The sequence below is a fragment of the Coenobita brevimanus genome, chromosome 103 (assembly GCF_032717465.1).
Source record: "Coenobita brevimanus isolate Jiangsu-jjx chromosome 103, ASM3271746v2, whole genome shotgun sequence".
NCBI classification, from domain to species: domain Eukaryota; kingdom Metazoa; phylum Arthropoda; class Malacostraca; order Decapoda; family Coenobitidae; genus Coenobita; species Coenobita brevimanus.
This window is the reverse complement of record NC_137056.1, coordinates 18609513-18635081: the sequence shown is the minus strand read 5'-3', so window position 1 is coordinate 18635081 and position 25569 is coordinate 18609513.

Sequence of the window (25569 nt, the reverse complement as noted above, 5' to 3'; positions counted from 1 at the left end):
CACACCCGAGAGACCACGGGCAACGTGAGTCCTCCTCCAGCCTCTTTCCCTTCAGGGAGCCCTTCGTCGCCATTCGGAAATATAGCCCCAGAGGAGACACTAGAGTGGTGGCAAGGCCCGATATCGGGCTTACCGCCCACACCTGGGAGTTCCTTGTTCCTGCCGGAGCCCCGTAGGAGACGCTGCCGCAGTCCAGTCCTGACGGCACCTCTCCCTCTTGGTGCCCGCAGCCCCAGGACGCCCAGGCTCAACTCCACAACCCACGACGAAGGTGATCCGGGCTCCCTCACTCCCCAGAGTCGGAAGAAACAGGCCCGATTGCTCCGGCTGTTCAGCCCCAGTCCTGAGGGCCACCTATCAGGTCGAGGCCCCCAGACCAAAGGGATTCCCTGTACCCCACTGGCGCGGCCCTAAGACGAGGGCCGCCTCTCAGGTCGAAGCCCCCAGACGGGAGAGCCTCCCTGTACCCTAAAGTGTAATTAACAGTGACTATACCCAGGAAACAGAGGAAAATAGTGACAGTGACTCTGCAAGAAAACACAGTAAACAGTGGCCCATCAGAACTTAGTGCTACCAGGGCAGAAAGTGAACTTTGTGAATTATCTTAGTCCCTCCCCATATTAAGGAACCAGGGAGTTTTCTGTGAATCTCGAGGTAAGGGCACGGGCGAGTCAAAAGCTAAGTGTACGTGTCTCCGTGACAAGGTGACAGTGTCGAGTGTCGCTATCCGCACCCTACCTCTTTTATAGTAATATCCCTAAACCAGACTCCCAACCTTGTGTATTCTTAAAGTGAACAATCCCATTTATATATTACCTCCAAGTGACATAAGAACCCTATTAAAGAACACTCACAATCTCCCTGTGTGATTATTGTAGTGCATATGATTATTCTGTGAAGCCAAATGTTAACTCTGTATCTCTGTGTCCCTGTATCTTAAATATCATTCTATGTGTATTGTTACGAGTAGGATCTAGGTAATAGATGTGTTAAGGTATACTGCCTGGTTTTTATGTCCTGTTCCTTTGTTAGTGCTTTACTTCCGGTCTAGAAAGAGGACCCCGCTTCAGTAGCTAGTGTTTTTACGACGAGAAGTCGCCTTAAAAACACAGCATTACACGGATGTTTGTTTTTTATGCACCGATCGGGCTTTAAAGTATCATCTTGAATCTAATGATCAAATATGAAATGTGGAATATTTTTCCATTATCATGATTCGTCTGATATTATTATCTATATTTATAATGGAAAATTCAAACGGAAAGGCAATATAATGTTAAAAGAAAGTCGCATATATATTATCACATACATTATCAGGAAAACTAAACACCGATCCCTACTGATATATAAAATTGATAAACACTACTTAGTCCCTCATATATGCTGTTTTAGTCTTCATGATGGATCTAAAAAAAAAAAAATACAGTTCTAGGAGGCTCACAATCAACTGCTGTGTCTGTCGTTTTTGAGATTAACTGGATTTTAAAATTCCGATGAGTCTCTTTGCTTTATTTTAGCCTTGACTAAACGTATAAGGTACTTCGAAAGTTGACCTAGTTGCGTGTTATGCTGAGTGTTTTTAAGGCCGACTCCTCGTACTAAAAACACTAGCTACTGAGCGGGGTCCTCTTTCCGGACCGGAAGTAAAGCACTAACAAAGGAACAGGACATAAAAACTAGGCAGTCCACCTTTAACACATCTATTACCTTAATTCTAACACCGTGACAATATTACATAGAATGATATTCTGGACAGGGGATACAGATATACAAAGTTACGTTAAGACAACACGGGATATTCACACACACTATAATTATACTTTACAATGGGTTAAGGGTCCATAGGTGAATGTGACTAACTTTCATTAAAGTCCAAAAGGTCTTAGTGCACTGGTACAATAGAGATGTATGGGCTTGATGAGCCAGGGGAGGATTACTACTATAAAAGAACAGGGGGAGCAGATCACTATAATTTACTGGCTGGGCTCGGCGCGAGGACTCTCGCCCGCGCGTGCACTGATAAGGGGGAACTCCTCTATTCTGGGCTGGGGAATAACACTAGTTTCACGGACCCAGAACTTATAGTCTTTATCAAGGGAAAGTAATCACGGACACTTATAGGTGGAATCCCTCTTATTCACTTTGTCACTGTATCACTGTCTCTGTCTTACTGTAGGAGGGAAAGTCACTAATCTTGCCCGATTTTCTGGGGCGATATCACTCTGTCACTTTAAGGGGACCTCCAGGGGCTCTACTCGTGGCGGGAATCACCGTACCCGCTGGGGGGGAGACGACCCGGGTCCGATCCACTGAGGCGTTGCAGGGAGACCCTCTTGCCTGGGGTCTCGACCTGTTGTAGACCTCCTTCTCAGGGTCCCGTCGTCGTGGTGCAGGGAGGCTCGTCTATGTGGGGCCTCGACCTGTTGTGTTGGCCCTCAGGACTGGGGCCAAACAGGTGAAGCAGTCGTGTCTGGCGTCGGAGGGTCTGCAGCGGGGGGAGGTCAGCGTTGGTAGGCTGCTGGGCTCGCCTGGGGGTCTGAGGGCTGTGGAGGTCTGTCAGGGGACGCGCCGTCAGGTGTGGGCTGCGGCCTCGTCTCCTGCTGGTACCTGGGGAAGACAAGAATTTCCCGTGTGTAGGAGGTAGGTCCCGACTGGGACCGGGTCTCTGCTCGGGTGACACTTTTGGGGCAACTCTCCCGGGTGGTGTCCAGCTACTCCTGCAGGAGTTGACTGAATTTAGAGGACACACGGAGGCCGTGATCTCTCTCTTACACAGGGAGGGTAGCACAGAGGCGACTCTCTCTCTTGTCTCCGATACAGCCATGGTGCCAGGTCGATCGGTCCTGGGACCCACTTGTGGCTTTATACAAGGGGCTCTTACCCTTGGGGTGGCTAGGGGTGTTGGCCCCGTATAGTCCACTATTGGGCCTCCTGCCCTGTTTGTGATAGAGGGTATTTCTCCCTCATTAAAGGGCCTCCTGTCCTGGTAGTGGCAGAGGGTATTTCTCCCTCGTGGCTCACGGTGGCAGAGGGTACTAGACCCTCATGGCTCACCAGAGTAGCAGCAGAGGATGGTATTTCCTCGTGGCTCGCGGTGGCAGCAGGTGCGAACACCTCGTGGCTAACCTAGGGACCTCCTACCCTGTTGGGGTGAAGCTGTGGTCGTCACCACAAAACTACTAGGGACTGATGTTAGATCAGTCCCATCCCACTGCTGTCGATGGTCAACCCGCCGTGTAAGTTGTTGCGGATCTAGGTTCACCTGGTGTTGGGGCAGTTGCGGGAAGAAGGGGCACAGGTCAGTGGTGGTTGGATGACCCTCTTGTCCCGGGTCATTAACCTGACCGTTATCTCCTCCTCGGGTGGTGGGGTGGTGGTGGCCCGGTGGTGGTGTGGGGGGTGGAGGGGCAGAAGGTCCGGTCGCGGGCATTTTACCACCGTCGCTCGTGAAAAAGTCACGACCCCGTGACTGCAGGTGGTAGGTGATGGTGGTGAATGTCCTGTTGACTGGGGTGAGGTGCTGCAGGAGGTTGATCCAGTGGTTGGTCATCGTGGTCGGATCGTGGGTTGGATTGACGAAAAGTCGGATGGAGGATGGGCGGTTTGTGCGGCGTAGGCGGCGAAGAAGCTGGGGCGTCTGTCGGATTCTGATGGGCGGCTGGCCGTAAGGTAGCCACTGGACGCGGGTGATTTTCATGCTGGTGGTTGGTGCTTGGTGAGGTGGCTGTAGCTGAATGCTGGCTAGGGTTGGCGGGTTGGTGCTTTTATGGGGGATGGGTCTGTGAGTAGGGGATTTGACTTTGGGGAATTGAGACTTGGGTTTTTTCCATCGTGCTTGGTGGAGAGGGAGAGTGATGGGGAAGGTGTTTGGGGTAGGAAGTTTTTGTGGTTGTGTGTGGTGGGCTGGTTGGTTACTGTGGGGTGGTGTAGGTGTATATCTGGGTGGTGGGCGTGAAAGGCGGCCTGATCTGGTAGTGGTGGTGGTGAGTGTGGGTGTGGGTGGTGAGGGTGGTTGAGCACGTGGTGGTGGTGAGGGTGTACGGGTGTTGGGGGGTGAGGTGGGTGGCAAGGTGGTGTGGCGGGTATAGTGAGCATGGTCGCTGGGTAGGGCGGGCGCGTTTGCTTGGGTGGTTCTGGGCGTGGTGCGGGCGCAGGTGGGCGAAGGTGGAGGAGTGTGGTTTGAGGAGGTAGTGGTTTGGGGTGGTGGAGAGGCAGGGGATGGAGGGGGTGTGGTGTGGGGGGTGGTGTGGGAATGGGTGGTGGAGTGTGGTGTGGGTGTTGTTAAGTATGTGGTGGTGCCGGGTGGGGGTGGTGGTGAGGGCGGCGGTTGAGGTGAGTCAGGATCCGGGGTGGTGGGGGGTGGTGTGGTTGTAGGTGAGGTGCTGGGTGGGGGTGGTGGTGAGGGCGGCGGTTGAGGTGAGTCAGGACCCGGGGTGGTGGGGGGGGGGTTGTAGGTGAGGTGCTGGGTGGGGGTAAGAAGTAGTAGGCGTATGAGCATGGGGTGTAATTCCCGGAAACGTCGTCGTAGCCAGGTGGTCGGGCAGAGGTGCTGGGCGCGCGGGTGGTCATTGTTGGGTGGGTGGAAAGGTCGCACGTGGCGGTTGCGATACGTGCGTTGCTGGCCGTGTTGATTGATGATGACTTCATATGGGTTGGGGACTTGGGTTATGGTGAAGGGTCCGATGAATCGTGGTGCAATCTTATTTGGGGTAGGGAGTTGGGCGATGACAACGGATTGGCCGGGTTTGTAGGGGTTGGTGTGGTTGGTATCGGGTGTAAGGTCTTGTTGTGCTTGTAGGTGGTGGAGGCAGCGTTTCAGATGATGGAGAGGGTCGGTGGGGGAGGGTGGGGAGGGTGGACGGAGGTGGTGGCGGAGCAGGAGGAGGAGCGGGGTTTCCCAGAATACTCGCTCGTGTGGTGTTATGCCATCTTCTCGCGGGCATGTGTTTAGGCCCCATTGAACTATTTTGACGTGAGCAGGCCAGTCTTCATTTCCTGTTTGTGTAATGCGAGTGCGGACTTGATTGAGGAGGGAGCGATGGCTTCTTTCACAGATGCTGTTGCTTTGTGGCCAGTGGGGGGATGAGTGGGAGATGTGGAATCGAAATATTTTAGCTAATTCCTGCCAAACTTTTCCTGTGAATTCTGGTGCATTGTTGGAGTATAATGCCTGGGGAATGCCAAAGTATGGAAATACGTGGCAAGTCAGAGCATCAGCGACAGACACTGCACTGTGATCTTTAGCAGGACAAGCTATGATGAATTTAGAACAGACATCAACGAAGGTGATTATGTATTTATATCCTGCTTTGGGGGTGAGTGGTCCGACGACGTCAAGGGATAGCAGTTGCCAGGGTTTTGTTGCCGTTAGTTTTCCAGATGGGCCTAGTGTGCGGATGATATCTTTTCCTAATGCACAGGCTCGGCAGGATTGTACGATGTTTTTGGCGATGGTGGTGGGGAACGGTGTCCAGTATATGTCGTTGAACACTTGGGTGAGTTTCTTGGTGCCCAAGTGGATACCGTTGTCGGCATGGAGGTGGAGCATGGTGTAATGGGCGGTTGTGGGGCTCAGGACTATGTGGCCGTTAGGGTCAAACAAGTGTTCGGCGTGCAGGTGGAGCTTGCTGAAAATATTCGGCGGAATCCAGGTAGGGCGTTGGTTGTCTTGCCACATCTTAATGAGGTCGGGTCCTGGCGAGATGACATTGATGGGTAGTCTTGATAGGGCGTCGGCGTTCGTGTGGAGTTTGCCTGGACGATACGATATTTCAAAATCGTATTCTTCTAAGGTTTCGTGCCATCTAGTGAGCTGGGCGTTCGTGGTGTTGGATTGGCGCAACCACAGTAGGGATTGGTGATCCGTGATGATGATCACATGGGTGCCTGATATGTATGAGCGAAAGTACTCAAGTGACCATATTATCCCTAGGCATTCACGTTTGATGGCCGCATAATTCTTTTCTGCCAAGTTCAGGGTGTGGCTGGCACAGGCGATGATGTGTTCACGGCCGTCCTGTACTTGTGCAAGGACTGCCCCTATCGCGTGGAGTGAGACGTCTGTGTACAGGCGGAATGGTAGGTTGTAGTCCGGGAAGGCGACGACTGGGGCGGTGAGTTTGGCTTTGAGGGTGGTGAATGCGATGTGCTGGGGTTCAGTCCAGTCGAAGGGTTCTCCTTTTTTTGTAAGGTCGTGCAAGGGTTTTGGGATGTTCGTGAAACCTTTCACGAAGCGCCGATAATAGGAGGTTAGTCCTAGGAAGGCCCTGGTTTCGTGCACGTTGCGGGGTGGTGGAATGTCGGCGATTGCACGTAGCTTGTCGGGGTCGGGGGAGATGCCCTCTGCGTTGATCAGGTGTCCGAGGAAGGAGACTGATCTTTCAGCTAGCACACATTTGGTTGGTTTTAGCTTCAATCCGGCCTGTCGTATGCGCTGGAATACCTGTTTGAGGCGGTGGAGGTGGTCGGCCCAGGTATGGCTGAAAACAATTACATCATCCAGGTAGGCTAAGCAGGTTTCCCAGGTGAGTCCACTCAGCACAGATTCCATCAGGCGGGAGAATGTAGCAGGGGCATTGCAGAGTCCGAAGGGAAGGACGTTGAATTCGTAGTGCTTCCCATTTGATGTTGAGAAGGCGGCTTTGTGTTTGTCGTCGGGGTGAACTGGAACCTGCCAATAGCCTGATTGCAGGTCTAAGGTAGAGAACCAGGTAGATCCATGTAGGGAATCTAGGGAGTCGTCGATCCTGGGTAGTGGCGTGGCGTCTTTGATGGTAACGTCATTTACTTTGCGGTAATCGACGCAAAACTGCATGGTTCCATCCTTTTTTCACACGAGTACTACAGGTGATGACCATGGGTTGGTGGAGTTTGATATGACACCGGCATCCAGCATTTCCTGAACCTGCCGGTCTTCTTCTGCCCATTGTTTAGGATTTTTTCTGCGAGATGGTTTGCGAATGGGAGGTCCTGTAGTGTGAATTTCGTGGCTTAGGTAGGTGGTATGGCCAAGATCGGTCGGGCCGACGGAGAATAAGTCCTGGAAATCCAGGAGTAGTTGGTGGAGGCTGTTTGGCTGGGCAGGGGAGAGATGTGGTGGTATGTTGGGGAGGATGGGGCGATTGGTGGGTGGTGTTGAGCATGGCTCTGCCTCTTCTGTGTCACCAATGATGAGACCTCGAGGCAGGGTTAAACGTGTTGTGGCGAGATTGGCAATACGGATTTGGTGGGCGTGGGGGGGGGGAGGAAAGTGGGGGAGACTAGACAGGATGACAGGGGTCCGGTGGGGATGGACGGTGAAAAGAGGACTGATGTACCTGAGGGTCTGGTGAGTGTAACCCATGCTTCGTGGTGAGGTGGAATGGTAACGGTGGAGGCAATAGTGGCAGGGAATGAGGGGATCTGGGATGGCAAGGGTGGGGTGGGGAATGGGATTGGAAGGGGATGAAGTGAGGCATTTAGGGAGCTTTGGTTGGGTTTACATGTACAGGTGGGTTGGAGAGGGAGAGTGTGGTGGGGTGGTGTGTGTGTGTGGGCAGTGTGGGGGTGGTGGTGTTGTTTTTGTTTCCTTTTCTTTTTATTTCCTTGTTGGTGGATGCTTGATTAGGGTGGGCTGGACCGAAGTGGAGGCGACGTTGATAGCAATCAATGGTCGCGTGGAGTTTCTGAAGCAGGTCCAGGCCAAGATATCCATCATATTGGCTACAGGAGGAGTCAAAAATGATGAATGGGTGGTCGGTGGAGACTCGTTGGTGGGTGGTAGTTTGTAAGGCCCTGGTTTCCCCACGGATGGGTAGGGGGCCATCCCCAGCGTCTACGAGGTTGTCTGAAGTGGGGAGAATTGGGCCGAATGCTGAGGTGTGGAGGGTGTAAAAATGGGAGTAGAGACAAGACCTGGCTGCTCCCATATCCACCAGTAATCTTGCCTTGACCCCGTTCAGCCATATCTTGTTGTAGACTGGGGGCCTGTAGCTATGTGAGGTGGCCCCCGCCACCGTGGGGAGGTGCGGGGGTGGGCCTAAAAAATCCATCTGCTGAGGATGGGGGTAGTCGTCGTGCTCGTCATCGTCCAGTCCTTGGTAGAGCAGTGGTGGTACGTTGTCCTCCTGGGCGTCGTCATCAAGGGAGGGAACTTTCCTATGGCCTTGTTGGGGATTCTTTTGCTGATTCACCTTGAGTTGCTCCCTTATGTCATGAAGGGGGCAGGTGCGGCTGCAAGCCGTGAACTCCCAAGGGTTTATACTAATGAAGTTACCTTGTTTCCTGGGGTTATGGCGCTTCCTTTGCGGGTAAGCCCTGGGTAGTGTGGGAGGTGGTTCTGCAGGCGACTGGTGAGGCGGTGGCTTGGGTTTTGGTGGGGGGTTGTGGTTTGTGGGGAACTTTGTCACTGCGTGAAGTGGTTCTGGTGTGGGACGGGCGGTGAGGAGACGTCTGACGAGCTGCAGGTCTTGATCCATATTTCCTGAGGGATCATATATGGAGAAGTGTTCCCTGACTATGCTCGGGAGGATCCTCAGCAGGGCGTTGAAGGTATGGGTATCCCGAGTATTTATTTCTGCCTCAGGATAAGCAGCGGTGACGAGGCGCCGAGCCTGGATGAAAGTGTCATCCAAGTTACCGTCATAGGTGAGGGCGTCGAGTTGTGAGAGTGCGACAACTCTGCCCATGCGAGGCATAAAAGCCTGTTTCACTATCTGAGTGAATTGGTCCCATGACAGTTCTGGGACTATTTTGGGTGCGACATTTGTGATAATTTTCCCCAGATTCGGTAGTATGACTGCAATCTTCTCTTTATCTGAGTCAAACCCTATGTCTAAAAGGGGTTTGATCATGTCCAAATAAACATCCATGTCACATTGGTCCGGGTTGAATTTTGGTAATTCAATGTGCGGTTTAGCTGCCATTGTGCAAGTTTCCTTTTACGTTCCTCCGTGCTTTTACTCGGATCCAGAACCACCGCTTGCCACCAGTGTTATGCTGAGTGTTTTTAAAGCCGACTCCTTGTACTAAAAACACTAGCTACTGAGCGGGGTCCTCTTTCCGGACCGGAAGTAAAGCACTAACAAAGGAACAGGACATAAAAACTAGGCAGTCCACCTTTAACACATCTATTACCTTAATTCTAACACCGTGACAATATTACATAGAATGATATTCTGGACAGGGGATACAGATATACAAAGTTACGTTAAGACAACACGGGATATTCACACACACTATAATTATACTTTACAATGGGTTAAGGGTCCATAGGTGAATGTGACTAACTTTCATTAAAGTCCAAAAGGTCTTAGTGCACTGGTACAATAGAGATGTATGGACTCGATGAGCCAGGGGAGGATTATTACTATAAAAGAACAGGGGGAGCAGATCACTATAATTTACTGGCTGGGCTCGGGGCGGCGACTCTCGCCCGCGCGTGCACTGATAAGGGGGAACTCCTCTATTCTGGGCTGGGGAATAACACTAGTTTCACAGGCCCAGAACTTATAGTCTTTATCAAGGGAAAGTAATCACGGACACTTATAGGTGGAATCCCTCTTATTCACTTTGTCACTGTATCACTGTCTCTGTCTCACTGTAGGAGGGAAAGTCACTAATCTTGCCCGATTTTCTGGGGCGATATCACTCTGTGACTTTAAGGGGACCTCCGGGGGCTCTTCCCGTGGCGGGAATCACCGTACCCGCTGGGGGGGAGACGACCCGGGTCCGATCCACTGAGGCGTTGCAGGGAGACCCTCTTGCCTGGGGTCTCGACCTGTTGTAGACCCTCTCTCTGGTCCCGTCGTCACGGTGCAGGGAGACCCTCTTGCCTGGGGTCTCGACCTGTTGTAGACCTCCTTCTCAGGGTCCCGTCGTCGTGGTGCAGGGAGGCTCGTCTATGTGGGGCCTCGACCTGTTGTGTTGGCCCTCAGGACTGGGGCCAAACAGGTGAAGCAGTCGTGTCTGGCGTCGGAGGGTCTGCGGCAGGGGGAGGTCAGCGTTGGTAGGCTGCTGGGCTCGCCTGGGGGTCCGAGGGCTGTGGAGGTCTGTCAGGGGACGCGCCGTCAGGTGTGGGCTGCGGCCTCGTCTCCTGCTGGTACCTGGGGAAGACAAGAATTTCCCGGGTGTAGGAGGTAGGTCCCGACTGGGACCGGGTCTCTGCTCGGGTGACACTTTTGGGGCAACTCTCCCGGGTGGTGTCCACCTACTCCTCCAGGAGTTTCCTGAATTTAGAGGACACACGGAGGCCGTGATCTCTCTCTTACACAGGGAGGGTAGCACAGAGGCGACTCTCTCTCGTCTCCTATACAGCCGTGGCGCCAGGTCGATCGGTCCTGGGACCCACTTGTGGCTTTATACAAGGGGCTCTTACCCTTGGGGTGGCTAGGGGTGTTGGCCCCATATAGTCCACTATTGGGTCTCCTGCCCTGTTTGTGATAGAGGGCATTTCTCCCTCGTTAAAGGACCTCCTGTCCTGGTAGTGGCAGAGGGTATTTCTCCCTCGTGGCTCACGGTGGCAGAGGGTACTAGACCCTCGTGGCTCACCAGAGTAGCGGCAGAGGATGGTATTTCCTCGTGGCTCGCGGTGGCAGCGGATGCGAACACCTCGTGGCTCACCTAGGGACCTCCTACCCTGTTGGGGTGAAGCTGTGGTCGTCACCACAAAACTACTAGGGACTGATATTAGATCAGTCCCACCCCACTGCTGTCGATGGTCAACCCGCCGTGTAAGTTGTTGCGGATCTAGGCTCACCTGGTGTTGGGGCAGTTGCAGGAAGAAGGGGCACAGGTCAGTGGTGGTTGGATGACCCTCTTGTCCGGGTCATTAACCTGACCGTTATCCCCTCCTCGGGTGGTGGGGTGGTGGTGGCCCGGCGGTGGTGTGGGGGGTGGCGGGGCGGAAGGTCCGGTCGCGGGCATTTTATTGCGGCTGATGGAATTCTCATTGGGGGTCATTTAAAACTATTGTACTTGAGTGATGGCTGTATAAACTTATTCTCGGGCGAAATCGATAAATATGTAAATTCCAAGGGTTTACACAAAATTGATTGGGACACACAAATAATTATTTCAAAAACTCAGACACTTTTGTGTTTTAAAAAATCACATTAAAGAACCATATAACAAGAAATCGAGTGACGTAAAGAGAACTGAAATCTGAGAGTTAAAGAACAATAATTTTCAATTGATGTTGTCACCGAAATAAGCCAGAAACTTCGATTGAGTATTCTTTATTACCTGCACTAGAAGAACTTCAAAATTGCATATATCTTCCTGATTGAATGGAAAGAGAGAGAGAGAGAGAGAGAGAGAGAGAGAGAGAATATTTGCACAGATTTGACGGTTCGTGTTCAGTCATTTGCCACATTTCCTTATGTAAAATTTCTCAAAACTTATACCTAATGAGATGGAATATTGATGAGCTTTTGACTCTCATCTATAAAATTATACGAGAAAATACAAACACTCTCGCGATACCGAGGTATGTAATAAATTACCATTTATAACTTTATTTCTCATCTCCATAGACATATAGTGCATGACAGCTACAAAAAACGCTGGTTGACGGGACACTGAATGAACTCTATTAATGACGTCTGGAGATTGTTTGAATTTTTACATAATGAAGAGGGTCATGTGAGTCATGCTAAAAACTACATAATTGAAGGTGAAAACACAAAATATGCAACTTCCACAAACGCACTCTAAACTAGCTGTTAAATACTCCCAATTGTATCTGAAATTAGGAAAACATTTCTGGAGGTGAGAAAATTTTGTCTCGATAAAAACGTTAGTTTGAAGGTTAAATGAGATAATACGTAGGATGAAAGCGTTTTACATGTATAGGAGGCTACCATTTGAGGGTTTTAAGCCCAAAGAGTTTCGTTTCATTGGGGACATGAGAACAACTTGGTAATTTAGAGATAAATCGGATTTTTTTTTTTTTTCTGCATGGATAGTGCTTTAAATTGGCATTTTGAGCTTAGTGATCAAATATGAAATGTGGAATATTTTTGCAGTATGACGGTTCATGTGATATAATTATTCATATTCACCAAGGTTAAATCACTACGAAAGGCAACAAATCGTTCAGAAAAAAATAGCATACAAATTGATTATGACATATACATTATCAAGAAAAACTAAATGCGTAGCCGTACTGAGATATAAAATTGGTAAACATTACTTGGTTCCTCATATCCGCAGTTTTAATGTTCAGGTTGCAGGACCGTTGACCTAAGCTGTTTCTGTTCAATGTTGAGATTAACTGTGTATTTTTTTTTCCGATTAGTTAATTGGCTTTTTTTATTTTTTTCGCCGAGACTTCAAGGATGAAAGGTAGTTCCAATTGGGATCTAATTTCGGCTGATAGCATCCGCTTTTGGGATAGTTCAAAACTTTTACAGGAGTGATTGCAGTATAAACTTTTTGGTGGAAATCGCTAAACATGCAACTTCCATAATTTTTTCTCTTAATTGACTGCGAAACGATCTGATTTATTTCCAAAACTCAAAAGACATTTCTATACTATACTACTATATACCTAGGCTGCTTCCCCCAAGGAAAGGGAGGTAGCCGAGACAGGACGACACACTCCCCATTTACTCATCCATTCAAACACATTCATTCGCATCTTAGCCCCAAAGGGGAGAACGGACAGATCCTCACCGCACCACACCGCACAAGGGTCAACTGTGCAATGCAATCAGTGACATCCGCAGCAGGGCCCGACAGCAGAACTGGTTTACCCCTGCCACATCATAACTGACCCAACCCCTTACCCACACCTGACCTGACTAGCTGATCAGACCAAATGCGGGAGAATATCCCCTCAGGTCTACATCATCACTTATTCATTCACAATTTCTCTCCATTTATTTCTGTCACGCACAGCCACTCTTCCTTGCTCAACAGACATCCCTCTCGCATCCAGCGCTCTCTTCACTTCTGCATCTATTCTTCCATCCACAGCGACATGTGACCCTAGATATTTAAAACACTCTACCTCCTCAAGCAACGCGCCATTCAAAACTATATTCATTCCCCTACCATCTACCAACCTCGTACACTTCATCACTTTACTCTTATTCTCATTTACTTTCAATTTCCTCCTTTCACACACCCTTACAAACTCCTCTACCAACTGTCTCAATCTCTTCTCTGAATCAGCCACCACTGCAGTATCATCTGCAAACAGCAACTGCTTCAGATTCCACTCTCCACCATCAACATTCACCAGACTCAGACCTCCACCTAAAACTCTTGCATTCACCTCCCTTACAACACCATGCATGTAAATATTAAACAACCAAGGCGACATCACACATCCCTGTCGCAGCCCCACTCTCACGGGAAACCAATCACTCACAGCATTTCCCACTCTTACACACGCTCTACTATTTACATAAAAACTTTTCACCCCTTTTAGTAACCTACCATCAAGTTCATACAATCTTAAAACAGTCCACAAAGCCTCCCTATCAATTCTATCATACGCTTTCTCTAAATCCATAAATGCCCAAAACACATCCTTGCCTTTCGCTAAATACTTTTCACACACTTGTCTCACAGCAAACACCTGATCCATGCATCCCCTCCCTCTCCTAAAGCCACACTGCTCCTCACCAATCACTACCTCTGTACCCTCTCTAACTCTTATAATTAACACTCTACCATACACCTTACCTACAACACTCAACAGACTTATACCGCTAAATCTAGTACATTCATACTTATCACCCTTGCCTTTATACAGCGGGACCACACAAGCACTTGCCCAGTCAAATGGCACCATACCTTTCACAAAGCACACATTCAACAATCTTACTAACCAGTCAACAATAGTCACTCCACCACCCTTCAGGCATTCCACAGCACACCCATCCATACCTGCAGCTTTCCCTGTTTTCATCTCCTTTACTGCCTTCTCCACTTCCTCCTTCGTGATCAAAGAATCATTCAACTCTCTCAACACATTTATTCCTTGCACCATTCCATCCGCCACAATTTCAGCCACCCTTTCCTCCTGTACATTTAACAATCTTTCAAAATACTCTGCCCATCTCTTCCTTACTGCATCCATCTCAATTAACATCCTTCCATCCTCTGCTTTTACTCGTACTTCTTTCCCAGACTCTCGCTCTCGCACCCTTTTCATCTCCTTCCAAAACATTTTCTTATTCTGTTGGAAATTCTTTGACATTTCTGAAGGTTAAAAAAAAAAAAAAACATTTAAATGTAATATAACCAAAATATCGATTGGCGTTTAAAAAGAGCTGGCATATGAGGGTTAAAGAACAATAGGTTTGAACTGATTTAGTGGTCACCGAAACAAGCGGGAAACTTCGAACGAGTATTCTTTTTTTATCTGCATTAGATGCACTATAAAATTACAATTGAGCTCCTGATTAAATGTTAAGAACAAAACAATATTCGCACACCATAAACGTTCCTTTTGCAACATAAGCTATTTTTCATTAGGTAAAATTTTTTTTGAAACTGAAACCTCCTGAGATAGAATATTGATGAACATTTCACTCTCATTTACAATTTTATACGGGAAAGTACAAACACTATTGCGATACCGAAATATATAGTTAATCAACAATTATAATTTTATTCCTTATCTCCATAGACATATAGTGTTTGACAAAAAAAAAAAAAAAATGAAGATTGACAGAACAGTGAATGAAAATTAATGTCTTCTGGAGATTGATTGGATTTTATCTTCTTTATCTGAGTGATGCTAAAATCGCATAGTTGCGGGCGAAAACCCTAAATATGCAATTTCAACAAATGCTCTTTAAACTATCTGTTAAACACCCACAATTGTATCTGAAATTCAGAAAACATTTCGGGTAGTGAGAAAATTGCGTCTCGAGAAAAACATGAGAAAGAAGCCTAAATGAGGTGCCGAAAAACGTAGGAAGAAATCGATTCACAGGTAAAGAAAGCTGCCAATTGAGGATTTTAAGCCCAAAGAGTTTCGTTTCATTAGGGAATTGAAAACACCTTGGAAATTTAGAGAAAAAAACGGTTTATTTTTATCTGCAAAACTAGGGCTTTAAAGTGGCAGTTCGTGTGATACCATGATCCATATTTATCAAGGTATAATGACTCCGAAATGAAAGTAGTCGTTTACAAGAAAATCGTTTTTTCATTGATAATCACATATCCATACAATTTATAAACATTTCTACATAGTTTTATTGTTCATGATTGGTCTAAAAAGAAATGAGGTTGCAGAAGCTTACACCGGGGTTGTTGTGTATTTCGTTTTGAGATTAACTGGATTTTAAAATTCCGATGGGTCTTTTTTTTTTTTCTTCGCCAACACTTCAGGGACAAAACGTAGTTCCAACTGTGAACTACTCTAGGCTGTTACCATCGGCCCTGGGGGTGATATAAATCTGTTTTACTGGAGTGACCGCTGTATATACTTAGTTCTCGTCGAAATAGCTAAGTATGCAACTTGCACTAATGTACTCGAAATTGACAGCGAAACTCACAGAATTACTTCCACAACCCAGAAGACGTTTTTGAGAGTCAAAAAATCTTATTTAGAAAACATGTTGTAATGCTGTGTTTTTAAGGCGACTTCTCGTCGTAAAAACACTAGCCACTGAAGCGGGGTCCTCTTTCTAGACCGGAAGTAAAGCACTAACAAAGGAACAGGACATAAAAACCAGGCAGTATACCGTATCACATCTATTACCTAGGTCCTACTCATAACAGTACACATAGAATGATATTTGGGATACAGAGACACAGAGATACAGAATTAACACTTGGCTTCACAGAATGATCGTATGCACTACCATTATTACACAGGGAGATTGCGAGTATTCTTTAATAGGGTTATTATGTCACCTGGAGGTAATATATAAAGGGGGTTGTTCACTTTAGGTTCTTTAATGGGATTCTTATGTCACTGGGGGGTAATATGTAAATGGGGTTGTTCACTTTAAGAATACCGAGATTGAGAGTCTGGTTCAGGGATATTACTATAAAAGAGGTAGGGTGCGGATAGCGACACTCGACACTGTCAACTGGTCACGGAGACACGTACACTTATCTTTCGACTCGCCCGCGCTCCTACCTCTAGACTCACAGAAAACTCCCTGGTTCCTTAATATGGGGAGGGACTAAGACAATTCAAAAAATGCACTTTCTGCCCTGATAGCACTAGATTCTAGTGGGCCACTGTTTACTATATTCTCTTGGGTAGTCACTGTCACTGTTCTCCTGGTTACTGTCACTGTCACTGTTTCCCCTTGTTTCCTGGGTATAGTCACTATCACTGTTGCACTTTAGGATACAGGGAGGCTCTCCCGTATGGGGGCCTCGACCTGAGAGGTGGCCCTCGTCTTAGGGCCGCGCCGGTGGGGTGCAGGGAGGCCCTGTGGTCTGGGGGCCTCGACCTGATAGGTGGCCCTCAGGACTGGGGCCGAACAACCGGAGCAGACGGGCCTGTTTCCTCCGACTCCGGGGAGTGAGGGAGCCTGGATCGCCTTCGTCGTGGATTGTGGAGTTGAGCCTGGGCGTCCTGGGACTGCGGGTACCAGGAGGGAGAGGCGCCGTCAGGACTGGACTGCGGCAGCATCTCCTACGGGGCTCCGGCAGGAACAAGGAACTCCCGGGTGTGGGCGGTAGGTCCGATATCGGGCCTTGCACCACTCTAATGTCTCATCCGGGGCTATATTCCCGGATGGCGACGAAGGGCTCCCCGAAGGGAAAGAGGCTAGAGGAGGACTCACGTTGCCCGTGGTCTCTCGAGTGTGTCTGGAGGCCGGAGCCGGGGATCTCTTTCCCCTATTGCACACCTTGGCTGCAGCCGTGAACTTGCCCGGCGTACGGGGTACACCTATAGGGTGATCAGTGTCGCCCTTTCGCCGCGGCAGGGTACCGCCGGAGTGGTGTTCCTCCCGTAGTAGGAGACAAGCCGGAGGGAGGGGCACAGAGGCTGCACTCTCTCCAATACGGACTGATCCTACCTTCAGGGAATTCTCTACCCTGGTACGTGCCCCGGCCGGAGCCGAGTGTCTGCCCGTACGGAAGACAACTACCGGGAGAACTGGTTCGCCCGCACGCTGCGGCTGGGTACCGTCCACGAGGTGTCGCTTCCGTAATAGGGAAGTACTACAAGTACGGCAGCAGGGGCTCCTTACCCTGGTCCGTATTCTGGCCGTAGCCGAAGAACAGCAGGAGAGGGATGCACTAGGGCAACTCTCTCTCCCTGGTGTGTTAAGGCCGGAGCCTGGGGTCGCCTTCCCCTTTTCACACTCTATTAGGCCGTAGCCTAGGTTTGTCTGTCTCTTTTTTCTTTTGGTTAGGCCGTAGCCTTGGGCCTCCTGCCCTTGGGCCTCCTGCCCTAGAGGGTGTAACAAAGCCGTCAATACGGTGTTACCTGGGACTGATTTAATTTCAGTCCCACCCCTATTCTGTCGATCACTGCTCCGCCTGCACGGTAGTTCACTTCCCCTGATCACCTGGGGTTGGGGCACTTGCGGGGAATAGGGACCCAGGGCCGTGATGCCCTGGTGACCCTCTTGCCCGGGGTCACTAACCTCACCGGTGTGTCCTCCTGGGGTGGTGGTGGGGTGGCGGCTCGGTGGTGGTGTGGGGGGTGGTGAGGTGGGAGGTCCTGCGGCAGGCACGGCGGGCATTTTACATGTAACAGGAAATTGATTGACACGTAAAGAGAGCTCGTTGTGAGTGTTTAAGAACAATAAGTTTGAACTGATGTGAGGATCACCGAAGCAAGCGAGAAAGTTTGAGTGAGGCTGTAGTAGATGCACTTTTAAATTACCATGAAACATTCTGAAAATGTAGAAAAAAAAAGTAGAATATTTCACATTAATAAGGTTCCCGTTAAACCATAAGTCACATTTCCTTAGGTAATATTTCTCACAAATGATACTTCTTGAGCAGGGAAATTGGTGAGCATTTGACTGTCATCTAAAAATTTATACGAGAAAGTACAAAAACTATCGCAATACCGCTACATATAGTAATTTCCATGAATAACTTTCTCCCTCATCTTCGTAAACATATTGTATACTCCATGATAGCAATAAAAAATATAGATTGGAGGAACACTGAATGAACAGTATTGTGGTCTGAAGATTGTTTAGATTATATCGTTATGAAGAGGGTCCTTTGAATGATGCTAAAAACCGCATAATTAAGGGCGAACACACTATTACATTATCACCTTCGTGGATATGTATTCCAAGTTCCTCATCACGTGCCCAGCCAAAGAACATCATGCCGTCGCCATGGCTGACACCCTCATCTGCCATGTCTTCCCCTATTTTGGAATACCCCAGGCCCTACACTCAGACAACACCCCCAAGTTCACCAGCAACATCTGGTGAGAGCTAACCAACCTATTCGGCTACTGAATCTCCCGCTCCTCTCCATACTGGCTACAGAGGAATGGAATTTGCGAGAGAAGCCACCACACTTTCATGAACCAGGTACGCACTAGAATCGAGGAAACAAACAATGACGATTGGCCTGCCCACGTTAAAATCATCCAGTGGGGTATCAACTCCTGCCCCCAAGAAGACAGCATATCCCCTCACAAGTGGATTTTCGGGGAAGCCCCTCTCCTGCTGCCGCTACGCCGACACCTACAGCCTCCCACCACGCCTCCCATGTCCGACCCCCCCCCCCACCACTTCAAGAGGCGCCTTCACCACCTGCAAGACGGCCTGGACCTCCAACCCGATGCTACTCCCTCGAACCCCTACAAACTGGGTGATTCCGTGATGGTTGCCAAACTGCTGATTCCCCATACACTCTCCCCCCACTTCATGGGCCCCTACACCATCACCCATGTCCCTAACCTCTACAAAGTGACCATAGATTATCATAACACTCCACAAACATACAGAAATTGCCACGTGCGCCCGTTCTGCACCACCGCCTCACCTCGGTCCACTCCGGCCACCTCCCGCACCACCTCGCCTCCACTCACCACCCCAGACACCGCTCCCGACTCCTTGCTACATCACACCCTCCTCCTCCCTCCCATCATCACCCACTCCTTCACCAGCAGCCCCCTCACCTTCTACCCCTCACACCACTTCACCTCCCGCCTCACCGCCGCCGCAAATCCCTTCCTCAAGCCAACCCCCAGCCCCCTCACCACTGCCTCCCTCGACCCCCACACCTCACACCACCTCACCTGTCACCCCGCCACTGCTACGCCACCCGAGCATGCCAAGACTACCCACAACCATCACACACACACATGCCCGCACACCATCCTCTGCCATCCTTATCTCTAAATCACTACCCCCTGGCATCAACTCATCTCTCTCCTCAGCCCCCAAACCCTGACCCCAAACGCCACCACCCAACGCCGCCCACCACAGCACCACACCACGCACAGCCGGAGCACCACAAGACAGCACTCCTACCTCGCCACCCACCCTAAAAACAACCATCACCCAATCCGGCCGCCTCTCGCACCCTCTTGCCAGATACACCACCACCCCCTCCACCGTCCCCTCTGCCTCACCTCCCCAATCAGACTCAATCACCCCCAGCCCCCACATCCCCAACATCACTCCCATTACCCTCAGACTACACCAAGCCCAGCTGAAATATCTGTCCATCCCTATCCCTGGGGAAAACACCTGCGTCTCTCCCCAGCATAAAACCACCACCCCTGCCTTCATCGCCAGCATTCAGCTGAAACTACCGGAGAAGCAACCACCTACAGTCATCAGGGTCCGACGTGCCACCTGGGCACCGACCTGAGGCAGGAAGCACTGCTTCCGCAGGCCTCATCACCTCCTCCAGACCCTCCGCACCTCTTCCCAGCCCTCCACCATCTACCTAGTCTGCACCGTACACCATAGCAAGAACCAAGCAACCACGCAATGGATCACCCTCCTCCAACACCTGACCCCAGACCACGACACCAGCACCACCAGGACCTACTACCTACAGCCACGGGGACGTGACTTTTCCCACCATGACAGTGGTGAAATAGCAGCCGTGGCAACAGAGGGCATCACAACACCCCCAGGAGGTGACAACCAAGGGGTAGATAGGGCATGCACGACGTCCGTGTGATATGGGCATATGTCCCATACAGCCGTGCGCCCCTATTCCACGAAGGACAACCGGCGCGAACATCTCAGTTCAGGTGCATTACCCTCCAACTGATCCAGCCTTCATCAGGATCAGGGTGGAGCTAATAAACCAGCTCCAAGCAGCACCCCAGTGACGGCCGGTAACCACACAACAAAAGCAATGACCTGTAGCCGTGAACCTGCAACGGCTTGTAACCGTGCAACCGTGACAGCCGGTAGCCTCACAACAAAAGCAACAGCCTGTAGCCATGCAATAGTGACGACCGGTAGCCGCACCTGCAATAGATGGCCAGTAGCCGCTCATAGTGCTGTCCACCCACCCCTGCAGAACCTGAGATGGCTGGTTGCCGCACGCAGTGAGAGAACGGTATGCCCTTTCTCCTTCTGCAGTTGCCTCTAGGGGCACGACACCAGTGACAGCCAGCAGCGGCACAAGTAGACAGGGGACAGCCTATAGCTGCCCCTCGCATAAACATCGCCCCTCATAAGGGACTTCGGCAACGGCCGGTAACCATGCCCATGTACAGGTGACGGCCGGTGGCTGTACGTCGTCTGTGGTCCCCTCAGGAAGTCAGGCCATGGTGACAGCCGATTGCCGCACTGATGGGAGAGGGACAGTCAGTAGCTGCCCTCCTCCCGTTGCCCAAGGGACCTCGGTGACAGCCGGTAACTGCACCAGGGAGGGACGCCCTAAAAGCCCCTCGCCCACTGTGACTTCACAACCTGAGGGAGACTCCTGCTTAAGTCGCCCCACCAGTGCCAGTGGCAGATTAAGTCCCACCTCCAACTCCCCAGACCGAGGCAACCTCCAGAAGGAGAACCTCCTGATAGAGGACTGGTGGAAAGGTCCCGTCCTGACCCCGGGGCTTCACTCCGTCCAGCCGGCACCAGATGGAGACCAGCACCTGTCAGACTCCTTGTGTCAGCAACGCCACAGCTCTACCCTGATGGCGAAGCAGCAAGAGCGAGACTGCAGCAGACGGACTTTCCACGGTGCCCCTAATATCCCGGGGCCCAACCTCTCCAGTCCTGAGGAGAAGCAACGCCCTTTCCGCTCCGGGCACCTGCAGGAGCACCTACAGAAGATATTTGGCCTCAGTCCTGAGGGCCAAACCCCTGTTCCCAGCCCCTCCAGTGCAGGTCCCTTCACCACGCCTGACCGTAGCCTGTTCTGGAGGATGATGCCCTCGTGAGTAGTCCCATGGCCCCTAGAGGAGAGGACACCTGAGGGGATGCAGCTGCCACTGGGCCGCCACCTGTGAGCTGCCACCCCCTCCACCCCCTTGGTCAGCCCACTCCCTTGCCCCACATCCCTACAGTGACTGTGACTTCCATACCCATGAGGTGAAAGTGAAAGTGACTATCAATGCACAAAGCACAGTGACAGTGTTTAACTACCTTAACTCTACTGAATATCAGACGATACAAAAACAGTGTTCCACCACCCTACTTCATTCAGTCGTAATGTGGGACATGTGTATAATTATTATAAAGTATATGCAGCCCTAGTACAAAGTGTAATCCCAACTCCACTTAAGTACAATGTCTGTCTGTCTATTCCCGAGACTGTCGGTAACCTGCGTGATACTTGTAATACATACCTGCCAGTTCCAGCTTTTACCTTTGTATAGAGTCTTGTGGATTGTCTAGCTTATCTAGCTTTCCCATATCTAGAATACATGTAAAGATGTTGCCCTGTGTTTTTATGCCCTGTTCCTCTCACACTGTGTCTAAGCTCTGGTCTAGAAAGGGAACCTTAGATGTTGTTAGGACGGGAAGCTGCCCTAGAAACACCTAGCATAACAATTCTTCCTATCTCTAGAAGTACAGTACTCAAATTCTCAGTGTTTCACATAACATACCCTCAGCTAGGCCTTTCATGTTAGATCACTTGCTAAAACAGCTTAAAAGAAACTTGGATTATTATACAGAATCAGCAACAACTGCACTGACAAGCAGTTGGTTATAATTTGCATAAGCCATGTGCACTCTCAGCTAGTATACTGCTTACCCTTGTGGAGTGGATGTGGAGAGGTTGCACTAAAACAACTGGACAATATTCAGAACAATGATGTATGAATTATTAATTTCATCATTATTCAACATCCAAACCTCCAATCTTATGTTGCCCCATGAGAGGCGTGGCAGTCCGGGGCTAGGCAAGTTAGTCCTGATATTTAAGATAAGAGTGACCAGCTTCACTCATCCCTGAGTGGCATTAAGTGACCAATAAACCCAAGCCACCCCTTGGATATAAACCTACACAGGCTCAATACGACTGGAGCACCTTAATTACCCACTCATGCACCAAGTGCCACAATTTGGTAATATGGTTACCAACCAGCATAGCAAATGGTGTCCTGGAGTACAGGAAACCACTTGGCTTGTCACTTAGGGCAGAGTCATCCATAGGCAGAAAGAAGAAGCAAGAAGGAAGGAAAGAAAGACAGAAGAGGATGGATGGAAGAGAGGAAAGGGCAGACACCCAAAGCAGAACTACATCGAGGATCGCCCCTCCTACCAACCCAACAATTTCAAATGAACCACTGTAACTTCCCTACAAGTAAGAAGGAATGTTGCTTCTCTTGCATGTTCGGTAGGGACATGCACAGCACCTATTTAAGACCATATGCACACAAATACAGGGCAAAAACCATAAAATAAATGAAAAGGAACCAGAGAATGAGAAATCAGAAGTGAGTATGGAAAACATTTAGCAGTGTCCAGGGTACTTACAACATGTCCGTGGCTGTCACAAAGATTAACCCGCCTCCTCTAAGGGTCTGACAATGGTGATGGTGCACTTGAAGCACGTACAGTAATCCAGTGTTGTGCTGCACTTAATCCTTTGCACTGTGAATTATAACTGTTTAACACCGCACATTCTATTCTTAATTGCGCCACGCCAGTTGCAACATGCCATAGTTGCACTCTGCACTTAATCCTTTGCACCCTGAATTCTAATTTCTTAACACTGCACAACACCGCAAATTCCCATGTGGTATAGAGGCGAGGTATTGCAGTTTACTCACTGTTTATTCACAAAAACGAGCAAGTGGGGAGCCATCACGAAGAGCGTGCAGTCACGACGTTAGGAAGACAGGAACTAGGGAGGATGAAGGGGCGCTCTAGCGGATGTCAGAGGAACTACGTGCCAAAACACAGCTGCTCGTCACCATGTGGCAAATTCAAAGTAGGGTTAAAATATCCTTTTTTTTTTCTTTGAATTTTTTACATTTTTTTGCCCATTTTTGGTGTCCAAGGACCCGAGCCCAAAATGTCCGGGACTTGGGCATCCGGTTCTTACAGGGATTACTGTATTTTCTTACTTCAATCAATGTAAAGCCACCTGAAATGGAAAGGAGCGTAATAAAGTGACAGGAATGATGGGAGAAACAGGAAGAGAGCAGGGCAGACATGGAAAAAACAATGATAAAGGTGAAGAAGCAAGCAGCACTATTTCAAGTTAAACCTTTAAATCCCATCCCTTTCATCTGAGATTCAACCTTTAGAATGAATCGTTAGTAACCTGAGTGAAGAAAAAGTTAATTCATCAGCAACTTAACTGTGAAAAATATTTGGAGGTTCTGCTAAACAAACTGGGGCTCCTCACTCGGGGCACCACAATGTAAGAAATTTCTAGTACTTTCTAATAAACAACTCATAGGTCGTTACTCGTCTCTAAAGTTGTCCTTAAGTAAATTCAAATAAGTCTCATAGCGTTAGGTGAACCGTAACTTAACCTTAACTCACCTAACTATTGCTCTTCTATCTCCTAGCTAATCCCCCCTTGAATTGGCCAATTCTTAAAGGTTACTTAGCTAGAGGGAGTAGGATAGCAGATGACAATGAGCTGCTTTTGTGTAATTGCTTAAGCAATCAAGCGTCCTTAAGGTGTGTATGTACAAAGTGCCGCTTGAACCTTGTCCAGGAGAAGAGTGAAGAAAATGGCAGGCCCTAGTTCCTCACAGAATTGTAGGGGTGCCAACTATTAATAAATTACTGTACTAAACAGACTTAGATTACACCATGATATATACAGGGCAAATCTAACAAATTAATTTTAGTTTTAATTAAACTAAAGTTAAACCAAATATTCCCTTTAACTATGTGGATATCTTAAATCCACATCTGCTTTACATGAGGACTTTTCTTCCTCGCCACATTATCTAACATGCAGAAGCAGTTTATGTCCATGGTCTAATTATCTATCTATATACCTAGGCTGCTTCCCCCAAGGAAAGGGAGGTAGCCGAGACAGGACGACACACTCCCCATTTACTCATCCATTCAAACTTATTCATTCGCATCTTAGCCCCAAAGGGGAGAACGGACAGATCCTCACCGCACCACACTGTACAAGGGTCAACTGCGCAATGCAGTCAGTGACATCCGCAGCAGGGCCCGACAGCAGAGCTGGTTTACCCCTGCCACATCATAACAGATCCATCCTCTTACCCGTACCTGACCTGACTAGCTGATCAGACCAAATGCGGGAGAATATCCCCTCAGGTCTGCGTCATCACTTATTCATTCACAATTTCTCTCCATTTATTTCTGTCATGCACAGTCACTCTTCCTTGCTCAACATACATCCCTCTCACATCCAGCGCTCTCTTCACACTGTCCATCCATCCTATTCGTGGTCTTCCTCTCAGCCTTACACCTATCACATCAGATCTAGTTATCTTTTTCACCAATCACTCATTATCCATTCTCTCCATATGCCCAAACCATGGCAACGCCCTCTGCTCAACTCTACCAGCCATCTCCCGAACAACACCAGTTCTCCTTCGCACTTCATCATTTCACACTCGATCCATACGCGTCACTCTACACATACTCCTCAGACACCTCATCTCCATTACATTCAAACTTTTCCTCTCTCCTACACCCATATTCCATGTTTCAGCCCCATATAACGCAGTCAGTAACACCATACCCTCATACAGCCTTCTTTTTACATTCATTCTAAACAAACGACATCTAAACACTTTTTTCATTCTTCTCAGCACCTTTCCTACTTCATTTATTCTAAACTTCACTTCTGCATCTATTCTCCCATCCACAGCAACATGTGACCCTAGATATTTAAAACACTCTACCTCCTCAAGCAACTTGCCATTCAAAACTATATTCATCCCCCTACCATCTACCAACCTCGTACACATCATCTCTTACTCTTATTCTCATTTACTTTCAATTTCCTCCTTTCACACACCCTTATAAACTCCTCTACCAACTGTCTCAATCTCTCTTCTGAATCAGCCACCAGTGCAGTATCATCTGCAAACAGCAGCTGCTTCAGATTCCACTCTCCACCATCAACATTCACCAGACTCAGACCTCCACCTAAAACTCTTGCATTCACCTCCCTTACAACACCATCCATGTAAATATTAAATAACCAGGTATGAGGGGGGCACAGTGCACAAGAGATTGGGTGGTCCACGACCTCGCACACTGGGAATTCGCGTAC